Here is a 17,739-nt window from a genome sequence, read left to right as displayed (position 1 = left end):
TTGCTAGAGACAACAAAGGTCAAATTTTTTGTACGTTGACCCCTTGGCAGCTAAATTTTCGGCCGAAAACCGATGAAAAATTTAGCATTATGTCTGAATACATGTTATGTAAAATTTCAAATATTTAGACCCAAAATTGGCTGATTAGTTTGCTAGAGACCACAAAGGTCAAATTTTTTGTACGTTGACCCCTTGGCAGCTAAATTTTCGGCCGAAAACCGATGAAAAATCTAGCATTATGTCTGAATACATGTTATGTAAAATTTCAAATATTTAGACCCAACATTGGCTGATTAGTTTGCTAGAGACCACAAAGGTCAAATTTTTTGTACGTTGACCCCTTGGCAGCTAAATTTTCGGCCGAAAACTGATGAAAAATCTAGCATTATCTGAATACATGTTATGTAAAATTTCAAATATTTAGACCCAACATTGGCTGATTAGTTTGCTAGAGACCACAAAGGTAAATGTTTTGTACGTTGACCCCTTGGCAGCTAAAATTTCGGCCGAAAACCGATGAAAAATCTAGCATTATGTCTGAATACATGTTATGTAAAATTTCAAATATTTAGACCCAACATTGGCTGATTAGTTTGCTAGAGACCACAAAGGTCAAATTTTTTGTACGTTGACCCCTTGGCAGCTAAATTATCGGCCGAAAACCGATGAAAAATCTAGCATTATGTCTGAATACATGTTATGTAAAATTTCAAATATTTAGACCCAACATTGGCTGATTAGTTTGCTAGAGACCACAAAGGTCAAACTTTTTGTACGTTGACCCCTTGGCAGCTAAATTTTCGGCCGAAAACCGATGAAAAATCTAGCATTATGTCTGAATACATGTTATGTAAAATTTCAAATATTCAGACCCAACATTGGCTGATTACTTTGCTAGAGACCACAAAGGTCAAATTTTTTGTACGTTGACCCCTTGGCAGCTAAATTTTCGGCCGAAAACCGATGAAAAATCTAGCATTATGTCTGAATACATGTTATGTAAAATTTCAAATATTTAGACCCAAAATTGGCTGATTAGTTTGCTAGAGACCACAAAGGTCAAATTTTTTGTACGTTGACCCCTTGGCAGCTAAATTTTCGGCCGAAAACCGATGAAAAATTTAGCATTATGTCTGAATACATGTTATGTAAAATTTCAAATATTTAGACCCAAAATTGGCTGATTAGTTTGCTAGAGACCACAAAGGTCAAATTTTTTGTACGTTGACCCCTTGGCAGCTAAAATTTCGGCCGAAAACCGATGAAAAATCTAGCATTATGTCTGAATACATGTTATGTAAAATTTCAAATATTTAGACCCAAAATTGGCTGATTAGTTTGCTAGAGACCACAAAGGTCAAATTTTTTGTACGTTGACCCCTTAGCAGCTAAATTTTCGGCCGAAAACCGGTGAAAAATCTAGCATTATCTGAATACATGTTATGTAAAATTTCAAATATTTAGACCCAACATTGGCTGATTAGTTTGCTAGAGACCACAAAGGTCAAATGTTTTGTACGTTGACCCCTTGGCAGCTAAAATTTCGGCCGAAAACCGATGAAAAATCTAGCATTATGTCTGAATACATGTTATGTAAAATTTCAAATATTTAGACCCAACATTGGCTGATTAGTTTGCTAGAGACCACAAAGGTCAAATTTTTTGTACGTTGACCCCTTGGCAGCTAAATTATCGGCCGAAAACCGATGAAAAATCTAGCATTATGTCTGAATACATGTTATGTAAAATTTCAAATATTTAGACCCAAAATTGGCTGATTAGTTTGCTAGAGACCACAAAGGTCAAATGTTTTGTGCGTTGACCCCTTGGCAGCTAAATTTTCGGCCGAAAACCGATGAAAAATCTAGCATTATGTCTGAATACATGTTATGTAAAATTTCAAATGTTTAGACCAAAATTGCCTGTGTGATTTAGTAGAGACCGCAGCGGTCAAATTTTTTAAAACTTTGGCCCCAATTCTTCCCCGTTAACATTTATTGTTTTGGCACAAATCAAATTAAAAAGTTGGATCCATATTCAAGTAACCTACATCTGGAATTTCAAGTGTTTAGACCCAAAATTGTCGGAGTTTTGTAGATTTTTCATAAGACAAATCGTTAAACTTTTACGCCTGAACAGGTAAATTTCTGGCTGAACACCGATTAAAAAGATTTTCCCAAATCTCAACACCCCTCAAGGGTCTGACTTCTTTCAGTCTCACACTGTAAATGTCTATAACAGAGAGATAAAACTGTCAGTTTATGAATGCGTGAGTTCAGTTATCACAACAATAGAATTTGCAGCCATCTATTATTCTATCATTTGAACGCAATAAAAAATAGGAGGCATTCCTTTTATGCGTGAGTTCAGTTATCACAACAATAGAATTTGCAGCCATCTATTATTCTATCATTTGAACGCAATAAAAAATAGGAGGCATTCCTTTTATGCGTGAGTTCAGTTATCACAACAATAGAATTTGCAGCCATCTATTATTCTATCATTTGAACGCAATAAAAAATAGGAGGAATTCCTTTTATGAACGCCACTCGTACGCATCAAATTAATTCACGTTACAGGAAATACGTTATATCCTGTATTTTGTGTTGCCTCCATGATAGTTACTCCATTTTTAATTTGAGTAAATATGACGCAAAATCTTTTAAAAATAATTTAAAAAAAAACAAAATGATTTTAAGCTAATAGTTAAAACATATAAAAAATAAAACGAAAATTAAGCAAGAATTCTTTCAATTGCTAAGAATAACCCATCAAGGAGAACGTAGCTCAAAGAGCGACAAATACTTGAGCCCTCCAACCAATTAATCCGGACCGCGTGTCGCCGACAGCCGCATATTTTTCGCGCCATCTTTATTTTACACTGAATGAAATCATTGACAAAGTTGCTTTCCTTGATTTTTTCATTCCCCACCTTTTTTTAAATTTCTTTTTTTTAGAATTAATTACTTATTCTTTTTCCGTATTTTTAAGCTTTTCTGTATTAAATCTATTTCAATATATATAATTTGTAATGTGTTTCCACAGTTGAAAGCAAGTTCTCTCTATTTCAGGAATCCTTTGTTTTTAGTAAATTCCTTAGACCAATATTTTATATAAATGAATAATAATATAATACACGAGAGAATTAAAAAAAAATATTATCTCTGATATATATATATATATATATATATATATATATGTGTGTGTGTGTGTGTGGGTGTGTGTGTATGTATGTATGTATGTATATACTAGCATGGGTGCCCGGCGTTGCCCGGATATTTGAAAATGTATGTTGAGCAAAAACAAAAAAAAAGTGGTAGTAGGAAGGCAGGCTCGAACCCGTACCGCAAAGGAGGAAAAGAACGGGGTAAAAAGCTAACCTCTATGCTGTTACGACCACCGTAAAACCGGAAGCGATATTTTTAAAAATTAAGGCTAGACAATATAAAGGAGAGGATAAGTTTAAAAAATATCGGCGAAAAAAGTTACCCCCTCCCCTGTAGAAAATAGCCTAGTTGAAGGGAAGATATTAATTTCTTTAGCCAATTTTTCGATATTTGTCGTATGAAAAGTCGAACTTTAAAACGATACTGATCCTGGTAAAATCCGTCGCCCCTATTGAAAGTTTAAGGCAGACATGCAAACAGACATATATACATACATTTATATATTGGTAACTAAAAATTTTCGACCCAAACTGATGAAAAAGCTTGCCCTATCTCTGAATACCATTTATGTAATATTTCAAATATTTAGACCAGAAATTGTCTGCGTAATTTAGAAGAGAGCGCAGAGGTCAATTATTTTTAAACTTTGGCCCCTATTATGTCCCCTTAAAATTTATTGTTTTAGGCTCAAATCAAGTTATTAAGTTAGATCCATATCCAAGGAACCTATATCTAAAAGTTCAAGTGCGTAGACCCAAAATTGTCGGAGGAGTTTGGTAGAGTTCTGAAAGGTCAACTCGTTGAAGCTTGACCCCTTACTCGCAAATTTGCTGGCCGAAAACCGACCCAAAAGATTTTTCCAAATCTCAGTACCCTGTATATCAAATTTCGAGTCTGTAGACTAAAAATTGGCAGAGTTATTGTGTAGGGAAAAGTACACAGACACACACACAGATACACACACACACACGTTCACTTTTATAGATATAGAAATGCCATTGTAGTAGGTCTACACTGATATAATGGTTTATACATCACGATATACGCACGGGGGCTAAGTGACCGACTTTACATTTCAACATGCTCTGCTCAACGATAAGAACGCAGTTTTAAAGGAGCAGACAGAATCTTAACTATAATTATTTTTAATATCTACAGATACGAATGCTTCATCTTTTCTGTGAATCATCAGTGTAGGGAATCATGATCACCACTCACCGAGGGATTCGAACCTGGCCACGAAATCATCTCTGACTCAATTAACAAGGAATATATGCTCGGGTGGAACAAAAAAATAGGAGGCAACCAGTTTGCTAAGCCACCATACGTATAATAATTGCTTGATTGGAGAAAGTGCTCAGTATAGCTGACATGCAGAGATTCACTTATATTTAAAATGTTTAAAGATAAAGTGAGACTCACGTGTATACTGGCTTCTTCTCGTCTTTTTGTACGTCAAATTCTCAGATTAATGTCAAGCGAAAGACATCTAGTTAGTCTATAGCAGCACATAACGTACTTTTCCGTAGTTTTCGAGGTATGAGGGGCTGATAATCAGCTGAAACCCCAGCGATAAATTTGATTATAGTGTGTCATGTTCCTCGCTCGCTCCTCTCGAGAAGTGATTTATGTAAAGGTGCGCGGTGTGGAACGTGTAAGAAACCAAGCTTGTCACAGGTGGTGCTCGGGAATGTTCATTGTAGAGGAGAGGCTATCATTTTCCCTGAGTTGTTTTGCAAGGGACGAGCAGGAATGGATATACGAAACGATAACTTGATGAGTAAGGGACTGAAGATAAGAGAACACATATGAAGATGAAACTTAGATGAAAATGCAGTCTATAAAAACAAAAACAAATAGCATCTAAATAAATCGCGATAAATCCAAGGAGTCGGCGAGATGGACCAGGGGATAAAGAGGCCAGACCCATTACCATAGGGTCCTGGTTTCGAATCTCGCTAGAGTCAGCCATTCTGAGGAGTCGTAGACGGATAAACATATACATATAGAAATATATTTTAAAAACAATATTTATACCGCTCCCCATGTGGGGGTACCAAATTCGTTAAAGGGAAAATTATTCCCAACTCGCATTTAGGTAAAAATGCACTTTCGTAAATAATTGAATTAATTCAAAACGTATCGCAAAAACAAAAGCAAATAACATATATATATATATATATATATATATATATATATATATAGTGTAACTCGGATAGAAGAGACTTCTTCGCCGGTACCTACAGCTCTCTTGTATCCGGGCCACACTGCACATTGACACAGGCTCTAATTGGGGCCGGAGAAAATCTCTGTTATAGCCGTTTCTCTTATATTCGGGTCTCTTTTACCGGGATCACACTGGAGATATACTAATTGAAGGCATTCCAATACTAAACCTATCTACCTAAAAACACTCCTAGACACATAAAGTACATTTGTGCTTGATTTAAGAAATCGGTCCAGCCGTTTTGGAGTCCGAAAAGAACAAACCTAAACACACAGACGCAGTGCCTTATAGTTTCTTCAGTGTGCATAATTTCGTCGAATTTAGAATAAAAACAGTTAAACACACATCTCTGTTCATATATATATATATATATATATATATATATATATATATATATATATATCAATTACGCTCTTATTTTCGGATTTTCCTTATAATTGAGCACTCTGCTGGATTTTCCCCCAAAAAAAACTAATATATATATATATATATATATATATATATATATAGTTTGTTTATTATATAAACATTATTGGTTACATATGTGCATATATGTTTCAATGGGATCGCAATTCAAAGATACCACTTTATCAGAATATATAAGGTGTTCCACAAGTCTTGTACACTTCTATAGTTCTCATATCTGCTGAACTATGAATGGTTGTAGAATTCAACTCGTATAATTTTAACAACTAAATATACGGTTAGTAGAATTTGCTAATGTTTATTAATTCTGATGATTTCATCATTATTTAGTTCAGCCAATCGGTCCAGTCGGTTTTGAGAAAAGTGTTTAACAATGTCTTTATCGTTTTTAGATGGGAAATAAACAAACCCGTTTAAGACCGTGACTCGAGATTACCTGCTACATCGAAAGAATTGCGGGTGACATGTCTTGCCGCCTACATATCACTCGTTTGTCTTAGCGGAAAAATGTAAAAAGTCTGTAAAATTTAGAATTTCTCCATAATAGTAATCCGAATATATTTTTTCAGAAGTTATTTTTCTGCAGTCTCTGAAATCGCATTTTGTTCGAAGAAGTGATTCTTCGTTTGGAGATTTCCGGTATATTGCGGTGGGATTAAAATATTGAAGGCAATTTATAGAGGACAATAACCACGTCTTGAACTTTTTAAAAAATTTTTGCAAAAACATTAATCATTGGGAAAGTATTTTTTTCACTCGTGGACAGGGACCCCGCATGCAAGGGACCAACACGATCTAAACAAGCCGAGCATGCGTGCTCCCCTTCCAGGATTGAAAAAAATACTTTTACAGTGACTAATGTTTTTGCAATTTTTTTTTTAATCCAAGGCTTTGTTATATAGAAAACTGCGAAAAGACAAAAGAATAAATGATTTGGGGACAATTTTACCCCTATAGTGTCCCCTAGGCTTGCAATCAGTGTTATCTCGAAAAATCTCCTCCGGCAAAAATTACATTCATCATAACTAATGTTTGTGCAATTTTTTTTTAAAAATCCATAGCGTAGTTATTAAGAAAAATGCTAACAAACAAACAGGAGTGAATTAATAAGCCCAAGTGAAACGAACAATGCAGATTCACAAGTCTTTTTGTGTACATTTTTTATAGATTTTTACAATTGCATTGTCTTCTTACGTGCATCTTTGTGGTCTGATGGACGTTCTGTGTCGTATGATATTTCTGGAAATGCTGCCCATCTTCAGATATGTGCTTGAATTTTGTTCAAACTTACATTTTAAACGTAAACATTTAGAGCAGTAATAAAAGTTTACCTGAAATTATTTTTTTGTTTTTTTATTAATTTAAATTCATAAATTTTTCGATAACATTAAAGTCATCCGGACACGTAATGGTCTTGACTAAAGCATCTGAAAACCCATGAATTCCTTCAACTATGTTTGGATTCAATTTTAATCCATAGTGGACGTAACGATCCTAAATTAGGGTCGAGCGGTGAGAGTGGTTTCGGCCTGCCAATTACGAACTCCCGTGCAGATTCTCGATTTCGATACAATGATTGCCGAATTTAACACAAAGTTTGCCAAAATCGACCTTTAAAAGAGGTTACATTGAGTTAAATATTGTGAGAATTACACTCAAAATGAGAATAGTTGTTCGAATAATCGAAATGACAAAATCTTAGAAATCCTCATCTAAAAAAAAGAAATGTAAGACTTCTTTTCCACGAAACAAAAATAATTAAAAGGAAATACAGTAAGAACAATAAAAAACACGAATAAGAATAAAAATTCAGGTACAGACTAGATTTATGGGAGGAATGAAAATAAGAATAAGTAAATGAATACGAATTAGAATAAAAAAAAACTAAGATGAATAAGAATAATAAAAAAAAATTCGAAAAAAGAATAAAAGACGAATACGAATAAGAATACTGTATCGAATGCGAATAAGAATATAAAACGAATAAGAATATTGAATCGAATACAAATAAGAATATTTAAACAAATCTTAATAAGAATAAAAGACCGAATACGAATAAGAATAATATCAAATAGGAATAAGCATGATAAATCGAATAAGAATGAGAATAATTAAACGAATAAGAATAAGAATAATAAAGCGAATATGAATAAGAATGAAAAAGAAATACAAATAAGAATAAACAAACGAATAGAAATAAAATAATGAAACGAATGCAAACCAGAATAAGACGAAAGAAAGAACTAACAAAGAATCAGAATACAACGTAAACATAACTCGAAAAAAATTACAAAAATGAAAAAAAAAAACCGGATACGAATGAAAATGAGAATGCGAATGCGAATAAGAATAAGAATAAAAATAAGAATAAGAAATACGTATATATATATATATATATATATATATATATATATATATATATATATAAAGTAAAAAAAGAGCAAGAATAATCATTTAAAAACAAATAAAACAAAAAAAATGGCAAAGTAAAATAACCGATAGAAAGCAACCGGTAGCCATCTTGCCTTTCTTGTTGTTCTTTAATTTTCTTCAGCAACACCGTTTTATATCGAAAGCTATTCAGATTTGATGGGAAGTCAATCAAACATTTGTTTTTCCCCGTGTTCTTGTCTTGTTTGTATTGGGCGACGGCTAATTTTGGTCGTCCGTAGGGAGTTTAGGGATGCGTGCGGGCGGAAGAGCCACCGGTTGCTATACGCGGCGCGCTTAAGCGATCGGCCATGTTTGATAGCATCTCCCGACAAGAAACATGGCGTTGGAGAATAATGAAAGTTTTTTGTTTGTTTGTTTTAGTCTGTTTTATTTTCGATCGAAGAAGAAACAGCGGAACGAATAAATGAAGTGGAAGGAGCGCGTGCAACAGGGAAATGGATATGAGAGAAAGGAAAATAAAAGAAACAGAGATCTTGGGTTCTTTGAGGATATGGGGTGACGAGGTATTGGTGAATAACGCTTTTTTTCTTTCTCAACGGCCCTTTTCTTAACAGAAGATATGTTCCTATTTTCTTGCCTCCATACGAGGGCAGAGTAAGACACAAGGTCGGCTTTTAATGCGGGGAAGATCCAGCTCCCCCAAAAGAGGAGACTTTTGATAGAAACAAAAATTAATAATGGTCTCAGTCATGAATGATTCTCCATTCACTGATCGAGGACAGAATAGGCGAAGTGTACCATCAGAACAGATACTACACTGTGATTAGGTTTATATAGTTTATTGCATGAAATTTACAAATTGTGGTATAACACAAAAAATGAAATATAACATACAATAAACTAAGGCATGAAACCGATAAAAATTTGGGCAGGAGATGGATACAGGCTCTTTCTTTACACAGGAATAACCACTTACCAAGGCCCGGGGGCTACTCGAGGATAAAAGTTACAGGGTATGCATTAGTCAATGTGGTTATAGCGCAGAAACATAAGTAGAGGGAATTTTGTAAATTTGATTACTTAGGGGGACGGTTCATAAGAGACTTTTTACGTTGGACTTGAAGACAACCATATTGTAGTCAGCTGGAAAGCAGGCAAAAGGAAGAGTGTTCTATGAAAGAAGCTTTGTTCATGGAATTTACGTTTAGGTTTAGGCACAGATAAAGAGGGTGAGAAATTATTGATAGTGGTTTCAGCCAGACGAGTGTTTTTCGTGAAAGTTTGGCGAGGGTGGACCATAGATTGAAGCTCAGTCGAACACTTCCCATGAAAATAACGATAAAGCAGAAATAGGCTCGCGACGATTCTTCTGTCGGAAAAAAGGTTGCAGAGAAGAAAGAAGAGCATCCCCCCACTAAATTACGAAGTCTATTTTGTACTCTGTCAAGGCAGGATAAGCAGCTTTTAGCAACTCCTGCTAAGATGTGGCAAGAGTACTCCATCGTTGGCCTTACCTGGATTTTTCTGAAAGGTCTATAAAACTTTGAAGAATACTTTTGGCTGGCACCGTTAACACTAATAGCGCATTCACACTATGGTCTTGAACCTACTTAATAAATTCCCCAAGCGTTTTTATAAAAATTCTGTACATGCGCGCGCGTGTTTGTGTGTGTGTGTGTGTGTGTGTGTGTGTGTGTGTGTGTATACAATTTTTTTAAACAAAAACAAAAAATAGTACATTGGATGAAGTCTTCGAATTTTATATTGTAAATATTTCGGTATTTTAATAAAGTTCGTTGTGAGAAATGGGTAAAATCTAAGTAACACCTAAAAGGAAACAATTGAACCTGATAAAATGCCTATTGGAGTGTGTCAGTATGGCCCCTCTCGACGTCCCTTGTTGAAGAGCAGTATGTCCCACATTGCGTAGATTCTCTGGTATATGTATTTGGCTGGTATATTCAGTTTTTGGAGGAGCTCCACCATTTCCTCCTATTTTAAGCCCCGGAAACGATTCTCCCGGAGGTCGGAAGTGATGAAGGACAGGATCTTGTTTTCTTTTGACTCCCAATCCTCCTGTATTGGCTCTATAACGTTCCCCTCAATATATTCCCTGTATTTTGTCAGGTACGGGTGTTTATACTCTTGCAGGGAGAGTTTCTTGTCGAAGATCTTTTCCCACGTGGATTTAGTTGCCGGTATATATGCACCGTCTTTTTTCGGGTTTTACTTCCTTTGGGGGAAGGCTGCCTTCTTAGGGAGCATCTGTCCCGGCGACGTCTTTTAGAGTTCCTCTTCCTTCCTGGTGTATATCCGGACGGCATGCCCCTTCTTCCTAGTAATTTTCTCCCTTTTGAGGGGAGCTGCCCTCGTGCGGAGCTTCTCCCCTGAAATGTTAATTTAAGCTATTTTCCCTTCATTCCGTGATTCCGGGCGGTATACCGCTTCAGTATTTAATGTTGCTCTTCCATTTGTCGTCCTTTGGGGGAAAAATTTCTTCCGTATGAACTTCCGGGCTAGGGGTTATTATTGCTCCCTTTGGTTTCTCTCTTCCAGCGTCCAAAGTCGCCAAAAAAATGGGTAAAGTCTAAAAAATCGCAGTTTAGACCGACGTGAAGACGGCGTCTGAAGTGGGGAGCGAAAAGCGGCAAGAGGAGGAGATATAACTGAAAGAGGGAGCGGAAAGTTGAAGGGAGAGAAGAGAGAAAGTGTGTCCGGCCCTCCCTGGAAGGAAGGTCATGGTTAGATTACTCTTCGCGTGGAGAGAGCAGAAAAAGTACAAAGTAGGAGTTGCGGATAGGGCGCTAGCTAAAAAAATGTTCGGAATGTTTCGGGCACAAGAACATGTCGCTAAAACCTCTCTAAACTGTATCTTTAAGCTCGACAATATTTCAATCTTTGGTTTATCCTTGTAAAATGTTAAATAAGACTTCATCCTGCTACAGCGAGAAAAAAAATAACTTCTTTTCCTCTGCCTTTTCTTTTTCTTCTTCTTCCTCTTCTTCTCTGTTTCTATCTACCTCATTATCTGTGAGTGTCTACATTCTTGATTTATCATTCCTAAAACATTAAGCAAAATCTCATCTACCTATAATCAGAAAAAAGTTTTTTTTCTTCTTCTTCTCTTCTTCTTCTTCTTCTTCTTCTTCGTCTTCCTTCCTTCCTTCTCTTTCTTCATTTCCGTTTATTAGCCATCTCTCTCTCTATCTTTCTGTCTGTGTGTCTAAATCCTTAGTTTACCTTCTGTAAAACATTAAGCAAGAACTTGTCTAGCTAAAACCAGAGAAATTCTCCTTTTTCTTCTTCCTCATCTCTGCCTGTCTCTATATCTGTGTGTATATAAATCCTTGATTTATCAAACATTAAAAGAGAACTCATCTAGCTTTTCTTCTTCTTCTTTTTGTTCTTCGTCATCTACATTTTCTTCTTGTCGTTCGTCTTCTTCTTCAACTCTCTCACTGTCTGGATGTGACTGAATCTGTGAAGAATCAAGCAAGGACCATTCTAGCTACAACCATAACAAGCGCTCTATGTACCAAAAACCAAATGAAACTTTCATAAAAGAAAGTATCTTTCCTAAAAAAAGATCCCATCTGTAGAATTAAATAGTATTATGTTGCTTATAAACATTATCTTCGCTTCCCTACAGTCTGTTCTGTAAACAGTAAAGCTGTTCCTAACCGAGGGGGGGATACTCGCGATGCTGATGTAGAAAGGTTCGACAATAAGTTCGTCAGGAACGTAGCCGTTTCGCTAACCTTTCTTAATGTTGGACTGATACAAATGCTTTTAGTAAGCCCTAGGAGATTCACCTTCCCAGGTTTTTCCTCCCAGCTTTCAGGTGGAACAAGTTTATCGCTTGTTGTCCGAGGCGGACTCACCGAAGAATGTCGTTGGGGATACTCAGGCTTATTTTTGCAGGGCAAGAGCGCCCCGCTGGATAAGTTTCACACTTTTGACTTTTGTCACATCCCCTTGCATTGAGAGAAGGTTAAATAACGATACTGCTACCCCTCCCTGCTGTATCCTTTTATTTATGGCGGATGCGCGAACGAGTTCAAATCCTGATTAGTTCCAGTAAAACATTCAGAACAAGAACTCTTTCAGCTACAATTAGATAAAAAAGAAATCTTCTTTCATTGTCTCTCTATTCATCTCTCTCTCCCTCTCTTTCTACACAGACACACACACACAAATATATATATATATATATATACATATATATATGTGTATGTTTATATATATATGTATGTTTATATATATATATGTATGTTTATATATATATATATATATGTGTATGTTTATATATATATATATATATATATATATATATATATATATATATATATATATAAGAATCCCGGGATACGGTGGTTCTAAGATACATTTTTCGGGTTAAGATGTGGAATACGATGTTTCCCGGTCCCTGGTTACGGTATTTGCTCCGCCTTACTGTGTTATTCATAATGTTATTTGGTTATATACATATGTATTATATACTGTACTGTATTTTGTTACTAATTTTTAATGTCGTAATCCTGGGTTCTACTATATATATATATATATATATATATATATATATATATATATATATATATATATATATATATATATATATATATATATATATATAATCTTGGAAGTTTTTAACCTTTAAAACTATTTTTTAAAAAAATTATCATTCGTTAGAAAACCATTTAGTCAGTAAGTCATTCAACCACTGGCAATCACTGCATCAACTTGCTCTCTGAAACTCAGCATAATACCAGTAATAATTTATTGTTGAAGGGATCATCAGTTGTTTATTATGAAATACTGTTTCGGGGATTTGAGATATATATATATATATATATATATATATATATATATATATATATATATATATATATCCCTTTCTGCACCAAAAATCAAATAAAAAATAACTTTCGCGAAGAAATTATCGCCCTTGCATTAAGCGGCCGCTTCTCAATCTGCTACAACGTGATTGTCTTCAAGTCTAATGAAAAGAAATACTTGTCCAGCCTTTCCAGAAAGGTAATCACTTTGTACTAATAATATTTTTGGCATTCTATCTATTATTTCCAGTCCTTTTGTTGTAACGATCTTCATTTAACTGACGACCTCTTTTTCCATTATCTTTGAATGGCAATTATCTTCACCAGATCCCGCTAGTTATTACTATTATTATTATTATTATTATTATTATTATTATTATTATTACTATTATTATTATTATCATTATTATTATCATTATTATTATTGTGTTATTTATAGCTGTAGGTTTATAGCATAACTGCGTTAAGTCACCGAAGTTAATAAATGTTGAGACTGGTCAGTACCATATGAGTGACGACTTGAGAATACCCGGCTAAGTATGAAAGACATAGATAATTCCGGCAGCTTTTACATCCCACCTTACCTCAGGATATTTCCACACTATTCTGCCACTGAATCGGGCTGGTTGTGGCTAGAGAGTTAGGCTCGCTCTTCACCAACCATCTTTACTTTAAACAAATTCCCAGCGCGTGTCATCCGTCATTTCTGCAATGATCAGATGGTCTTTGTCGTTCCAAAAATGTATACTCTTATATAGCTATTTGTGTGATGTGTACACATGTTCATTTTTCCAAAGGTATTAGTAAAATAACTTTTTATGAGGAGTTACATTTAGAGATTCTCCCCGCATGCGAATTTGCAAGGAATGTCCATTGTCTCTCCTAATATGTCTCTATTAATGTAATATGGAGCGTATGCAAATGCCGAGCCATGTGCGAAGGAAAAGACTATAAAAATTGCGCGTTCACAGACGGAAGATTATGTAGAGTACGTCAGAGAGGACGTTCGAGAACACGTTCAAAAAGACGTTCTAGAGGACATAGGTCAGGTAGAAAGGAGCACGATCACGGTTTAATCGAATAAGGACCCGGTAATAAGTATTGTTCTTAAAAGACGGAGTCAAGTTATTACTTGTTCTATGTTCCTTGCGGCGCATTCTGATACAACGTGTTTGGGTCTACGTGTGTGATTGTGTGTGAGGTTATATGTAACACTATGCATAGCCATCCTTTTTTTGTTTTTGTTTTTCATTATTCGCCTATGGTTTATGCATTTTCAACTCTGAAAAATCTGGTCACATTCTCTTCTCCGTAATCTTGTTAACATAACTCAATGAGTTAAGCACCTCAGGAAGAACATAAGAAGCGACAAAGGCAAGCGACAAAACTGGAAACTAGAATAGACAAAACTATATTAGAAACAATAAATAGAAATCGGAAATTACTAGCTGAATGAAAGCTGAACGAAAATAAGCCAACGCTGGAGTAAAAATAAAACATAATCGATTAAACAACAACCAATCAAACAGCAGAACACAACGAAAAGAAAAAAAAAAGCAGAAATGATAAAAATTCAACACAGACGACGCATGATTTTCAAAAACAACGAACATAAATTAAGACAGATAAAAAAATTAAGGACTACCACGAATGTGTACATGTATACACACGCATATCCACACACATATATAACCTCAATATATTAGATAGTGTAAGTAAAGAACTAGAAATCTAGGTGGGAAAATAATAGTGTATCGATTGCAATATTTAACGATTAATCAAAGAAGGAAGTATAATAATAATTATGGTTAAGCTTTTTAATTGATATCTCAACATTGTATTGGATTCCCTTTTATTTTACCACACTCACACACACAGACACACACAGCCACACACACACACACACACACACACACACACACACACACACACATATATATATATATATAGGCGATTTGAGCACTATAAAAGTGGTGGTGGGTGTCCATTTAAATAGACATTCCGACGAGATATTTACGGGTGTCGCCTTCATGATCGAGTGGGAGAACTGCCGACTATCAACATAACGGTTCTAGGTTCAATCCTTGGCTAGGGAGAGATGCTATTCTAGCGGCACTGATGAGTTGTTATACAATGAAACAGGACTGTATGTCGATGACTACAAATATATTTTAAGCCCCCCTCTTTGGGTAGAGCACTGTCGTAAATAAGCTCACCCACTACTTAATTGGCTGAAAAATGCGAAGCACGTTGTTTCGTTTACAGACAGGCGATTTGAGCACTATAAATGTAGTGGCGGGTGTCCATTTAAATAGACATTCCGACGAGATATTTACGGGCGTCGCCTTCATGGTCGAGTAGGAGAACTGCCGACTGTCAACACAGCGGCTCTAGGTCCAATCCTTGGCTTGGGAGAGATGCTAGTCTAGCGGCACTGATGAGTTGTGATACAACAAAACAGGACTGTATGTCGATGACTATAAATATATTTTACGCCCCCCCTCTACAAATATATATATATATATATATATATATATATATATATATATATATATATATATATATATATATATATATATATTTGAGGGAATTAGTCCTGGAATCTAAAGAGCAGAGTTTATTATAATGTACTAGTAATTGTATTAATACTATCAAAAGGACACAGTGCGCATTGTACTGTAGATATATAATAAGCTCAAGAGGTATAGATATCCCAGAGCTATTTGAGATAAACAATTCATAATTTTGAATTAAAAATCAGGAAAACAAACAAAATCCACTAGATTGTACGATCGTTTCGGAAACGGTGTTTATTTAAATTGACACTTATTTTACAAAAATGTTGTGTTTTAATAACAAAGTCTCCTCATCAGCAAAATAAAGGGGGGAAAACGTTAAAGCCACAACATAAAACTAGTATTTTAGTCGTGTGTAAGGCAGATATTCCTGGAAATATTTAAAAATAAAGATAAATAAAATTAAAATAAAATAAAACAAAATAAAATAAAAAAAACGTCATTAATTTTATGTCGATAAATAAATAAATAAATAAAAAGTAAAACAGAAATTTATGAGTAAAGTTAAAAGAAACAAGAAAAAATTCATATACATATATATATATATATATATATATATATATACTTTTTTAAAAGTTATATACATTTATTTAAAAAATTGTTAACCTTATAACAAATTAACCTTATTCATGATTTTCATAATTTCTACAATTTGCATAATTAACCTCATTCCTAATTTTTTTTAATTTTTATAATTTTCATAATTAACCTTATTGATAATTTTCTAATTTACTCTAGTTTAATTTATTTATTTATCCACATAAAATAAACGACTGAGTTTTTTTTTTATTTTATTTTATTTTTATTTTATTTTTTATTTAAAATATTTATATGAATAGCTGCCTTCCACACGACTAAAGTGATAGTTTTTTTGTGTGTGTGTGTGTGTTTTTAACTTTTTCCCTCCCCTATCTTTGTGGATGAGAAGACTTTGTTATTAAAAGAGAAATTTTTAGTCAAATAATTGTCAATATTCATTGTCAATTTAAATAAAATGAACATCGTTTTTGAAACGATCGTACAATTTAGTGGATTTTTTTTTGTTTTCCTTTTGAAACTGATTTTTAATTCAAAATTATTAATCGTTTCACTCAATATATATATATATATAATTATATATATAAGAACCATGTATATATATATATATATATATATATATATATATATATATATATATATATATATATAACGTAAACGTGCTTCATTAAGAATGACAAACAACTTTCTCTTCTTGTTCGAAGGAGATATGGTTGTGAACCACATTATGGAAGCAAACGTATATTTAATTTTTCGATCACCGTGTTTACAGACACCGAAATAAAAGTCTTATGAAAGCGGTTAGATTTTTGTGTCCTTTCTATTATTATAAATAAAGAGATACCCCTTGGTCCGTCCGAGGTTCTGTTTCCTCAAATTATACATCATAATCCTACCTCACTGGATAATATTCCTACAACGTTATCCAGTTTAGATGATTTGGCACACCGATATAGTAACGCTCCTATTGACCACGCGGACTTTGTCTGGAATAAAACACATTTTAACACCATTAAACAATTAAAATCAAATTCTGATATTTATATGTGTAAACCAGACAAATATGCAGGAGTCGTGATTATGGATCGTTCTGACTTCGTCTAGAAATTGTTATTAATTTTGAACGATGCATCTAAATTCCGTGAACTTGGTCTTATCGAGTTGGCGGATAATACTAACAAAAATGAAATCAAAATGCAAAAAAACGTCTTCTTACATTATATAAAAAGAATATTTTTCCCAATGACGTTTTTGACCGGAATAGATCCTCGGGTCATTACGTCCCAAACTTTACGGTCTTCCTAAAATACACAATCAAGGTATTCTACTGAGACCTATTTTTATCTATGGTAGGCCCCGCCTTACTTTCTTTAGCTCAGTGGCTTTTAGAAATTTTGCAGCTTGTGCATGAGTTATATACTGTGCACTGTACACCTGATTCTTTCCGGTTTGCTGAGCATTTGCGTGGGTTAGATTTGGGTTCTGAGACATCTTTTATGTTTTCTTTTGATATCTCTCGTCTTTTTACCAATGTGCATCTGGATGAGAGTATAAGTATTTGCACTGACACTCTATGG

The sequence above is a fragment of the Euprymna scolopes genome, chromosome 40 (assembly GCF_053919585.1).
Source record: "Euprymna scolopes isolate OS-2025 chromosome 40, ASM5391958v1, whole genome shotgun sequence".
NCBI classification, from domain to species: Eukaryota; Metazoa; Mollusca; class Cephalopoda; order Sepiida; family Sepiolidae; genus Euprymna; species Euprymna scolopes.
This window is presented reverse-complemented; position numbering follows the sequence as displayed.